Below are 13777 nucleotides of genomic sequence, written 5' to 3'. Positions count from 1 at the left end.
CCTTTCAGTGATTTCACAGGAACATTAAAAAAATGGAAATTTGTCAGAGTTGCTTAGAAATAAAGAATAAGTCTACAGAATTTCATTAAACCACTTTTCCCCTGAATACATCGACAAATTAGTCTAAAAACAGAAGTTTTCGACAGGTTTTCTACTTCAACTCAGATCGACTCGAGAAAATCGAGATTTTCGTACAGTGCGCCACCAATCGACTGGAAAAACTTCCTAGTCAAGTGTTTCTAACACGGGGAAGTAGAGTCTAAATTGATTTAAAACAGATGCTTAATTTTTGTAGTAGAAAACAAAATCAGCAATTAAAGGTCACCGAGGCAAACTAACGGTCAATTCAAATATGAAAAACAGTTAAAAGCTGTTAAAATTGTGTATTTTGTTTAAAATAGTAGCTACTGATGTAATAAGTAGTAGAAACAATACGCAACGCGTGTTGGTACGTGGAGAGTGAGCTTCTTTCGATCTCGAGTCGGACTTTTTGTACTGTCAGTATCAAAAGTCCAGAATCATGCAAATGCTTTATTTTGTCTAAAATACACGGCTTTCGACCGAACCACTAGCAGGCTATGTTAGCACATCTATGCCAATTACAAAGGTACCAAAATCTGAATTTTGATGATTTTTACGATCGTCCGGATGAGCAAATCACTGAATGGGCCTTTAACATCCAGAAAAAATATGTTGATTGAGAAACAATAAACGTATAAAATGTAGTAATATTATCAATGCGCGATTAATTGCAATATGCGCTCAAACTAGTACGCGGCGTGGCGCGCTATGTCCGCAGATTTGCGTAGCGCCATGATTGCGAATGTATTTTATTATTGTAATGGACTTTTAAATGTAATGTCCGACCGTGATGTCGTAAAACTATGGAATGGGAGAAAAGAGGAGAGAGGATGGAGAGAGGAATAAAAGGACTCTAACTAGTCTAAGAATTATGGTAAAACTTCGCCTGATGGTGTGATTTCATAGTTTTTATTAAGAAGATAAGCCGGCAGCGAACGTAACATGGTGGCAGCGGAAAAAGTAAATCTACAGGTACGCCATTTCCAAGAAATAGCCTAAGAAAGACTCAAAGAAATCACCAAGAAAACATCAACGAAGTTTTCGAAGAAAGAAACTGGAAAATTACCAAAGAAAACATCAACAAAGTTTTCGAAGAAAGAAACTTGAAAATCGACAAAGAAGGTCTCAAAGTCGCTAAAGACTAGTTCAGCTTTGAAGAAGAAACCGTCAGTGAGCTAGCCATAAGAAGAAAGAAGAGGACGCAGAACTGATTAACTGTTGTATTGGAAGCCCGCGGATTGGAAGAAAGAAGAGAGCGTCACAGATAGCTTCGCTACAGAAGAAAGAAGAGAAGAAAACAGAGTAGCTTCGTGACTGTATCATCATCAATTCCGTTCAAATACCAGAACTGTGAGATTTGATGCACATTAATACATTTTCATCGTTGGAATATATTGCTGATTTGTGTTCTTCTGGAAAAAGACAGGTGAATCGTGTTTTCATCAGTGGCAGTGTTGTCTACATGATCTACGCATCGGTGTGGCAGAGTGATGTGGAAAATGGATTACGAGAGGCTGTCTTCAGGTTCTAGCCTGCTTGGATTCCTTGCTAAATGACCAGACATTTGGTATGATATTTTGACTGTTGGCCTTTTACTTGAAGACAATCAAGAGATGTTCATATTTTCACAGATGAAAATGATCAGTAATATATTATAAAATTTAAATGAAGATTGTGCGATAGTGAAGCAAGTATTATAAATATTGCAAATGTACGTGCACAAATGAAAGGTACGTACAACGAAATGTGTATGCACATATCAAAATTAAATGTTGTATACATCATGTTTAGTAGAGATGTAGGCCTAAGCTTACATAATGCACGTCAATCTTTGTGGCATTCAAAAATGTTTTGTTGTGTAAAGCATAATTGCGTTTAAAAACAAAGATAAACAGCAATGAAACATTATATTGTTTTAATTTAGTATTATCATGCACATGGACAAATATGTGCATTATTTCACATGCAAAAACTCCAGCCAGAGTACAAAAATGTGTGTAAGATTTTTTATTGGATTGTTGTAATAAGCGACGAGCGTTTGGGATTGCAGCAGTAGTGCGCAAGTCAATCGAGTCGACATTTCTTTAAAATTGAAATGAAGGGATAAAGTAATATAATATGGTCGTCAAAAAACTGTTGTGTTTAAAATAAGATTTTATCACAAAATGTGCGTATTGATCAGGATTTCATGATGAATTTAAATTTCTGGACAAGCGTTTGGTATTGCAGCTATAGTGCGCAATTAGTCAAGCGACATTTCCATATAAACATGGACATGTATAACTTAATTCATTATGTTTTGGAGAGATGGAAACTTGTGTGAGATTATCATTGGAGAAGAAATTTATCACATAAATTTTATTTGTATTTATGGCAAATGTATGTTTGGAGAATATTTTATAAAATGAATTAAAACGTGCATTAAAAACAAATGTATGCATGAAATTATATTTATGCACACAAAAAGATGTAAATTTAACGCGATTTAAATGTGCATTTTTGAGATGATTGACACAATCATATAGGAGTTCGGGGAGTGTCATGTAGTAATATTATCAATGCGCGATTAATTGCAATATGCGCTCAAACTAGTACGCGGCGTGGCGCGCTATGTCCGCAGATTTGCGTAGCGCCATGATTGCGAATGTATTTTATTATTGTAATGGACTTTTAAATGTAATGTCCGACCGTGATGTCGTAAAACTATGGAATGGGAGAAAAGAGGAGAGAGGATGGAGAGAGGAATAAAAGGACTCTAACTAGTCTAAGAATTATGGTAAAACTTCGCCTGATGGTGTGATTTCATAGTTTTATTAAGAAGATAAGCCGGCAGCGAACGTAACATATAAAATAAGAAAATGATGCTGGGAGTATTTGTTATTTTGAGTATTTGTTTTACAAAAGAAACCACCAAAAATGCTTTTAGTCTGCTTTTGAGAATATGGACCCGGCAGTTAGATAATAAAGCTACGGGGAGTTTCAATTAAAATCTTATGATAATACACAATTATTCAGACAATCGCTGCCGAGTCAAGAAGGAATTTCTTATTTACATTGAAAGTATATAGATACAGCGTCATGAATTGTATTAGATTGTGTTTGGTAAATAGTAAATAAACAATCTCAGTCTGGAGCCTCAGGTATCATACGTGAATAAGAGGTATGCAAAATGATATTATTGTTAAACATTTTCATCATGCCGTTTAAAAGATGCATGCAAAATTATTATATTTTTGTTAAATATTTTTATTATATTTGAAATTTAAATGAAAAAATCAATTACTTGCATAGTATAGCATATAAACTGAACTTAAAATTCCCAAAGAGTGAGTGGAATATTGTGGAACAAGACCTGTTTCTTGAAGAAAGTGCGTGAAAAGCACAAAGCAGCACCGTTTTGGAAATTATCATCTGTGCAATGATCTTGTACGAATTCTTACAGATTTCTTGTGCTGGGCGACGACAATTATAGGGCTGTAAATGTGGTCCAGGAAGCTGTTCCATGTCAGTGTATTTTGCTGTTGTGTCAGTTGGACAACTGCTTGGTTTGACATGTGTTTAAGAGTAGAGTATTCGTTTTGATGGGCAAGATTTTAAAATATGACCTTGTGAAAAAGTATAAATTTCTTTTTGAGTTCCGTTTAGAAACTTGGGAAATTTTAGTTTTATTATTTTTTTTTATTTAACGATAAAAATCTGTAGTGCGTGCGAAGACTTTATTAATATCCTCACTGGTAAAATTAATGATATTCAATTGCTACACAGTACACAAACAGATTGTTTAATCGACTATTCAAACTAAACAAAATAATTGTTTTGGTTTAGGTTCAAGAACCTCGAATATTGTCACCCACTGATTCATCAGAATGAACATTATTTAGCTAGTTAGCATGAGTCTACTAATCATGTCCTTTGACAGTAATCGGCATGTTGATGTACCCAAATAATGGTTCCTATTGTTTTGTAGACAATAGAATTTGAGAATTGTTAAAGAATAACATATTTTGTATAATAATACATAACATAATATTATAGTATGTTCCAAAGGTAAAATAATTTGGAACATTATTTTATGTTCATACAGGGTGTCCCAAAAAAAAGAGGCCCCACATTGCGCCCTCTTTTTCTCCTATTTCTGAAAAGTTGATCAAATATATGTTGGTATGTAAAGAAACCAAAACAATTATTTCAATCGGCTCATAACTTTTGAAGATATGTCCTGTTAAAGAAATGTATGCGTTTTTCACTCTGTCCACGGAGGAGGTTTGGCTACTTCAAAGATTGAAAAGTGCATATACCATGCATGAATATAAAACATTCCTCGATGATAACTTTATAAAATAACAACTTTATTTAAGGGAATGGGCTTTACCGGTGGACTTATGGGTTATGGATTTGGTTAAGTGTCATTAATTTGGGCGAAATTGAAGTGGGATGGGACTTCTTTTGCTATGCTTGCAATTACTTATGTTTTTCTCGTTTCTTGCTTTCTTTTTATTGACAACATAAGTCATTTCTCTTCTTGGAATAAAAGGTAGCTCTGAAAAGGGCTGTTTAGTTTGTCTTTGGTTGAAGTGAGTTTACTGTGCTGCTCTGCCCTCTACCTGGTTGCCTCCGTGACGAATACAGGTTTCAGCCCTAATTCTCATTGCATTAATAGCGTTGCGTAGGGGAGAGCGGGGAGTGTTCGCCCTATTTTTTTCTGACCAGCCTAGCGATGCCAATTTTAAGGTTAGGGATGACCTGATTAGCTCATGTGAAAGCCCTATGTCTTAGGGCGTGTTCACATTACACAATGTGGGTTCGTACCTAGGTAGTGAAGTGGTGTCGATCCACATCGAATCCACATTGAGTTCGCGTTCACACTAGCAAGCTAATCTACATCGAAAGTGGGTTATGACGTAAGTGGAGCGAATCCACATACCCGGATGTTACATGTAGAACGACCACATGTAGTACCACGCAGCATAGATACCAAATTTCGTAAAGCCATCACCTCAGAAGCGATTTATAGACCTTTTTCTGATGATGTCACCTATCGATATTGGGGTCTGAGATGTAAACAAACAACACGTGCGTTTCAAACGTGTCCACGGTGTAAAAATACCAAATACAGCGTATTTTCTCCTCTGTTTTGTCATATTTTACTTTAGCTTCCATAAAATAATTGTTTAAACGGGAACTGTATACTAGTTACCTTTGTTCCAGTTTGTTTTGATGCCATAAAATACAAAAGATATATACGGAAAAACAGCGATGCTATTTAAAATTCAATCTTTATTTTGTTTCACAATTTTGTTTACTTTTTACACCGTAAAGAACTACACGCGTACTGCGAGCTGGCAATTCCGCGCAGGACGCCTAGCGTGGCGCAAAGTTGATCGCGCGAGCCGGCGCGGTAATTGCGTTTGGGTGCGGATGACTCGAATGCTGGACCCCAATATCGATTGATTGGTGACGTCTTCAGTTCGTTTTGTTCCATTGACGTTCACCATTTCGGCCCGTACGACCACAACCACTTCCGGTATATATGTGGATCGACTCCACATTATCGTGTTCACATTACAAAATTTAACCCACCTCCTAGGGTCGAAACTACCTCAACCAGGTAGTTTCGATCCACATTGTTGATGTAGGGTCGAATCCACTTACTTTGTGTTCACACTACACTGGGAAGTGGTTTCGATGTAGGGTCGACTCCACGTCCCTATATCAAAAGTGCCTGATGTGATCACGCCCTTAGCTATATACGACCACAATCCCAGAACTATAGGCCTTACAATAACAACAGGATAGAGCAAACAAAAAAGTTTTGCAAAGTGGCGAACTTGCCCCATATTGGGGCAGGTTCGCCCATATGGTGGGGTAAGTTCACCTAATCACAAAAAAGGTTTAAACATTGCATAACAATAACATATTCAATGCAAACATTTAGCAAGAGTAAACAGGGCATTCATTCTCTTCTGGGGTGTCACTAAATTTGTTTGCAGGGGTCGGTTCAGGGTAAAATGCAGGGGTCCAAAGTGAGCTTAAACGTATCATGTTTACAACTTCAGGGAGATTATGGATTAGGACATAAACGGTGGTATGAGTAATACTGATACCACATAACTTTAAAAAACATGCTTTTCAGTAGTTTTACCTTGTTAAATGGTATAATTATCGATATTTTGCATAATACGCTGATGGGGCAGGTCCGCCCTCCAGTTTGGGGTAAGTCCGCCCGGGGAAGCTATAGGGCGAATATGCCCCATCCTCGAAAGGGCGAACGTGCCCCCAGTGCACATTTTTATATTTTCTTCAGGTATGCAAAATACAAATCGAATAAGGAGTTTATAACTGCATTAAATCTTTGACAAATCCCATATGTTCCCAATACAGATTTCCATTAAAACCATCTGTATTTATGTATCAATGATAATACAACATTATGAATGCAAGAAAAAATTACGTTTTGGTGTAATTTTTTTGTTTTGGCTGCAGTTCGATGAACACGTCCCTATATGTCGCGTAGTTAATATGAGAAGTTTATAATGACCTATGTCACCTAGTTTTGCCATCACCAAATTCCCCGATAGCCGTAGTGCTGAGAAACAAGGGGTGGGCGAACCTGCCCCTAGGGCGAACACTCCCCGCTCTCCCCTACCATCCTTAAGGCATTGTGCGCCGGATACTTGCGAATGCAGCAGTAATACGGGGTTGCGAAGATGTTTGAAGCTAGCTGGTGATCCTCGCTTATAGTGAATGCTTTCCCAAGACTAATGTAATTATCTATCCAAGTCATTAACCGTGTGTTTCGTTTAAATCTTTGATGTAGCCAAACCTCATCCGTGGACAGAGTGAAAAACTTGTACATTATTAAAGAGGGCATATCTTCAAAAATTGTGAGCCGATTGAAAGAATTGTTTTGGTTTATTAAAGCTAACGATTTAGGGTTTCTTTACATACCAAAATATATTTGATCAACGTTTCAGAAATAGGAGAAAAAGAGGGCGCAATGTGGGGCCTCTTTTTTTTGGGACACCCTGTACATACATCAATATAATATGATAAAAATATTTCGAAATGGTAAAGAAAACATCGGGATAAAATCTTTTATGTGTGACTTTCATACTTTTTTCGATCTTGCGATCACCACGCTGAGAAGCTGGGCATCCAGGTGTAGGAAAAATAACACTTCTCTCTACGATTGCATATTCTTAGGCATCCAGGTGTGGGATAGATAACACCACTCTCTACTATTGATATAACATTGGACCGATTGAGCCTATAAATAAATATTCAATTTTATCATTATTATGTTTCGGATCCAATATTTTCACACACTTGGATTCATCAAAACATAATAATACATATTATTGGGACATAGGTGAAGGAAAAATAACACTTCTCTCTACGATTGCATATTCTTAGGCATCCAGGTGTGGGATAGATAACACTACCCTCTATCATTGCATGTTATTGGGCATTCAGGTGTAGGAAAGATAACACTACTGTCTACCATTGCATATTATTGGACATCTAGCTAGGTGTAGGAAAGATAACCCTACTCTCTACCATTGTATGTTATTGGGCATCCAGGTGTAGGAAAGATAACACTACTCGCTACCATTGAATATTATTGGGCATCCAGGTGTGGGGAAAATAACACTACTCTCTACCATTGCATATTATTGGGCATTCAGGTGTAGGAAAGATAACACTACTCTCTACCATTGCATATTATTGGGCATCCAGGTGTAGAAAAGATAACACTACTATAGAGATACTGATAGAGAGTAGTGTTATCTTTCCTATACCTGGATGCCCAATAATATGCAATTGAATATATGAATACAAAACCCACCCAAGTCCATACGTTGGCCAAATTAAGTTAAGCATGGGACATTCTTGCTATACATAGGCCTGTCATATGTATGAAAGAACAACTCAAATTCATCATCTGTGTCTATTGAGCATGTGAGAAATAGCATGTATGAAAGAACCACCAAATGCCGTGATTTGAGTCTTGTAACACATTGATTGAAATCCAGTATGTATAAAAGTCCACTTGTAACACATTCATTGCTGGAGAGTGACTTTTGAAAAAAAAAAGGGTTTAATAAAGGAACGTGTGTGGTTTATATTACATGGCAGAATGCTTATCAACATTATACATACCTGTGTGCTTTATTTTGTATTATCTTACTAGTGGTAATCTCATTCTAAAGTTGTTGTCTTTGTATATGATTAAAAAAAACACTCAAGTCCAAAATTTAAAATGAACCCTACAAAGTCCCTGAAATGCTAATCGCCATACTTTATACAGTTTAATCCACTCATTTGCACGTAAAACCTACCATATTGACCAGGTAAATCTAACTTAAGGAATTAAAATGATACACATGTTCTTCTCTCAAAATCACTTCCCATGGACTTGGGTGGGTTTTGTATTTCATGTATTCAATTGTAGAGAGTAGTGTTATCTTTCCTACACCTGGATGCCCAATAATATGCAATGGTGGAGAGTAGTGTTATCTTTCCTACACCTGGATGCCCAATACATGTAATATGCAATGATAGAGAGTACGTGTTATCTTTCCATCACCTTGATGCCCAATGATATGCAATGGTAGAGAGTAGTGTTATCTTTCCTTCACCTGGATGCCCAATATCATGCAATTGTAAAGAGTAGTGTTATCTTTCCAACACCTGGGTACCCAAATAACATGCAATGATAGAGAGTAGTGTTATCTTTGCTACACATGGATGCCCAATAATATACAATGGTAGAGAGTAGTATTATCTTTCCAACACCTGGGTGCCCAATAATATGTAATTGTAGAGAGTAGTGTTATCTTTCCAACACCTGGACACCCCAATAATGTGCAATGATAGAGAGTGGTGTTATCTTTCCTCCACCTGAATGCCCAATAATATGCAATGATAGAGAGAAGTGTTATCTTTCCTACACCTGGACCCCCAATAATGTGCAATGATAGAGAGTGGTGTTATCTTTCCTGTACCTGGGTGCACAATAATATGCAATTGTAGAGAGTAGTGTTATCTTTCCAACACCTGGATGCCCAATAATATGCAATGATAGAGAGTAGTGTTATCTTTCCTATACCTGGGTGCCCAATAATATGCAATTGTAGAGAGTAGTGACTGAAGAGGTTCATCAGGTCTGTTGATTAAACAGCTAATTAAAGTTCTTTGTCAAGACCAAAGGAAAAACTTACGTTTTTCTGCTGACAGTTTCGCCAGAAACCTTCTGGCTTTCTCAAAGCGATTGATGTTGTTATTGATCCATCTGCTTGGAGCGGGAATCCCGGCCGGATGTTATTGTTACGGACAAGAGCAAAGGTAGCATTGTAATTCCTTACGTGGCGGGAGTCTCTGAAAAGATTAGTCGTATTATGAGAAAACACAACGTCTCTACGGCCATGAAACCCCATACCACCATTAGAAATGTGCTCGTTCATCCAAAGGACAAACAAGGCAAAGAAAAAACAGCGAACTGTGTATATGAAATACCATGCAAAAACTGCCCCCAATCATATATTGGTGAGACAAAAAGACAGTTCGGTGTCCGCATGAATGAACACAAAAGGGAAGCGGAGAAAGCTAGCCAACTTAAGTACACACGATCCAAGAGGAAGGAATCGCTTACCGAAATTAACAAGTCAGCCATCACAGATCACGTGTCAAGGGCCAATCATTTAATAGACTGGGACAGCTCATCAATCCTTGATAGGGAAGAAAACCGCAGGGCACGATGGGTCAAGGAATCAATATGGATTCGCAAGAGAGGAGACAACAGATTCAAAGACTATCTAAATGAACATCATATGTATGAAGACCATCAGTCGGCTTACCGAACTGGCCACAGTACAGAAACTGCTTTACTTAAAGTTAAAAGTGACATTCTATGTGAGCTGGATAAAAATCATGTCGTCGTCATGGCCATGCTCGATCTGACGGCGGCGTTCGATACGATAAGCCATACCACCCTCATCAGTCGTCTTCAAACCACGTTTAATGTTTCTGGTCCGCCTTTAGACTGGTTTAAATCATATATTACTGATCGTCATAGCCGTGTGTGCATTGGAAACTGTTTTTCGGATAATACCGATTTGGACTGTGGTACCCCCCAAGGATCCATCATGGGACCTCTTCAATTCACTGTTTACATCTACCCAATTGGCAGCATTATCCGTAATCATAGCCTGATGTACCACATATATGCTGATGACACGCAAGTGTATACATCTTTTAATCCAAAAATTGCATCCCATTCTCAGCTGGCTGTTGATCGTCTACAAAACTGCATTCTTGAATTAAGCAACTGGATGAAATCTAATAACTTGAAACTAAACATGGACAAGACCGAGTTCATTGTATTTGGCTCACCACACAATATCAATCTCGTCTCCTCTTCACTTCATCTTATGGTTGGCGATACTGTTATTAAACCTGCCACTTCAGTTCGTAACCTTGGCGTTAAACTTGACTCACCTCTATCCATGAATGACCATGTATCTGGACTCTGCCAAACTCTTAACTTCCAACTTCGCAATATTGCTCGAGTCAGGCGCTTCCTTGATACAGACTCATGCCATCACATCATCCGTGCACTCATATTATCTCGCCTCGACTACGGCAACTCTCTCCTTGCTGGCACCACCAACATCAATTTATCCAAACTGCAGCGTATTCAAAATAGGGCAGTGCGTCTCATCTACGGCCTCAAACGTCGTGACCACATAACCCCATACATCAAGGACTTACATTGGTTGCCCATCAGGGAGCGTGTCAATTTCAAGATCCTCACCATCATATATCAATGTGTCAATGACATAGCTCCACTCTACCTTCAATCTGGAATTCATTCCTACACCACATCTCGTCATTTACGCTCTTCCATGGATACTACTCGGCTCTCCATTCCTCCCACAATCAAATTAGCTGGTGATAACGCCTTCACTTCCTTTGGTCCTCGAATTTGGAACAACCTCCCATGCAACATCAGGGAGGCCCAAACACTGGCCAGCTTCAAAAAGCTTTTAAAAACCCATCTTTTTCCAATTTGATCCATTTCTTGTTATTGCTATTTCTTTCTTTGTTTTCTCTAATTGTAATGCGCCTAGAGCTAAAATTGTATAGGCGCAATATAAATCGATATATGTATGTAACACCATGAACAGAGACGAGGGGACATTCTTTCTGAGCCACATCTTTGATCCTCTGCTCAAGACCAACGTTGGAGACAGGAGTACTTCCGGTAAAACAATAACATCCGGCCGGGATTCCCGCTCCAAGCAGATGGATCAATAACAACATCAATCGCTTTGAGAAAGCCAGAAGGTTTCTGGCGAAACTGTCAGCAGAAAAACGTAAGTTTTTCCTATGGTCTTGACAAAGAACTTTAATTAGCTGTAGAGAGTAGTGTTATCTTTCCAACACCTGGATGCCCAATAATATGCAATGGTAGAGAGTAGTGTTATCTTTCCTATACCTGGATGCTCAATAATATGCAATTGTAGAGAGTAGTGTTATCTTTCCTTCACCTGGATGCCCAATAATGTGCAATGATAGAGGGTAGTGTTATCTTTCCTACACCTGGGTGCCCAATAATATGCAATGGTTGTGAGTACCTGATGTAGGAAAGATTCCATATATTTGTGTACCCTGGAGTAGGAAAAACAAACACTAGTCTATACTATTGCCCAGTATGTCCAAACTCGCCTGGGTATCTAATTTAAGAAATTAAAGCATTAATGTCAAAGGGTTTATGAGACTTAGGTATAGGGGCCATCCATAATTTTCGCCATTTTCACTTACGCACAAAGCGTGCATAACTTTTTACCCCCCTCCCCCCCTCGAGTTATGCACAAATAAAATGGCGAAAATGTTGCATGAGTAGGGGCCTACTACTGATCCAAATACTATGTGGATACCTTAGTGCGGGCATATACGATGCAACTTTGGTGCAGGAGTACCCACTATAAAATCAAAATTAAACTGTAGGAATGGTGTGAAGGTCTCCTTGCAATTTTATTTTCTTTCTTCATATCAGATAAACTTTCGGATAAAGTTTAACACCATTCATTCCTTATTGCATGCAAAACGTTTATAGGACCACTGTGCATAATAGACTCGAAATAAAACGTTAAAGAAAATATCACTATTGGTATATTATAGAATTTGTTAATTAATTTCATTAAAATTTTCTTAGGTTATTAACTACATGTATGAATAAAATGTTGGGAAAATACCATTATTTTACACTTTCATATTTTTTTATTGCTCAAACAAATCGCCATTTTTCTTATGCACACATGACCAAATTTTTACCCCTCCCCCTCTTACATGCGCTTTGTGCATAACTTAAAATGGCGAAAATTATGGACGGCCCCATAAGGAAAACAATCACAGTGTATTTCAGTTCTCCATTATGTTAAGTTTTATTTACACATGTTGATTTTAGGCCTGGGGCCCATTGCACTAAAATAAATATATTGCACAATAAATACCAAAAAAATGTATTATTACATATTTCATCTATTACATAATCATTATACAAGTTAATTATTATATTTCTGTAATATAATTAATAAAGCTTTATTTATGTCGTAGCTCGTTCTGTATATGGTAGAAACAATTGCTAAGGCTGGTATACACAAATACAATTTCAGACCTGATCTCAGTACATTGTACACATAATATCCACCTGGACTAAACCCAAAGCTTATTTCATTTAGGGATTCAATCATGTTTCACCGTTGTTCATCACCGATGCGTCCGCGTTGCCTGCGTGGTTTACTTCATGAGGGCAGCTTTAGCTGCCCGAGCTAAGTAAGCTAATGCAGACGCTGAACGCGAGTTGTTAAACGGTGATGAACAACGTGAAACATGATTGAATCCTTTCAACAACGAAAAGAAGCTAAATATCGTATAATTCACGATTATTTTACGAGGAATGTCAGTTCAACATTGCCACTCAGCCTTGCAAAAACTTCGATGATTTCTCTTTTGATATCAGCAGTAAAACTACAGAATAAAACGGCAATGTTTAGCCGCTACCTGAAAAATACTTAATTCAACTTGTAAGCTGGCATACGCACAAATGTTCCAGGCATGACGAATTTTACGCGGTCGCGCGTAAGTAAAAGTGTGGGTTCATCACGGTTTAACAACGGTTGGCTCCTGTACAAAGGTATAGAAAGAGTTGTTGAATACACATTGCAAAGAACTTGTTCTGTTAGTGTTATGCATATCTCCAATGTAAATTCATAGTGTTTGTATCTTAACCACAATTTCTACAATAGTGATTATCAGGCCCGTAGCCAGGATATCTTAGGGGGGGGGTGACAGCTCCAACTGAGACCCTTTCATGAGAAATCTTCATTCTTACCCATGCAAATCCAGACTTTAACCCCCTATACAATTGATTTTTGGAGCCTGTATTTTAGAACAAATTTCTGAGAAAGTTCATGATTTAAAATTTTGACATTTTTGGCCTGATTTTGATAATTTTTATAGACAAAGCAGACCCTTTGCTGATTTATGGGGGTGTGTAGTACCCCTGCACCCCTGGCTACAGGCCTGGTAACTAAATGTACATACTTAGTTTTATCTTAACTTTATGTTACAAAACTGTAATATATTATGTGTACATCCATATCAAAAGGATGCGCTTGACGGCAGCTATGTG

This window comes from Amphiura filiformis, chromosome 6 (assembly GCF_039555335.1).
Source record: "Amphiura filiformis chromosome 6, Afil_fr2py, whole genome shotgun sequence".
NCBI classification, from domain to species: Eukaryota; Metazoa; Echinodermata; class Ophiuroidea; order Amphilepidida; family Amphiuridae; genus Amphiura; species Amphiura filiformis.
The sequence above is the reverse complement of the archived record's forward strand: the minus strand, read 5'-3'. Positions refer to the sequence as shown.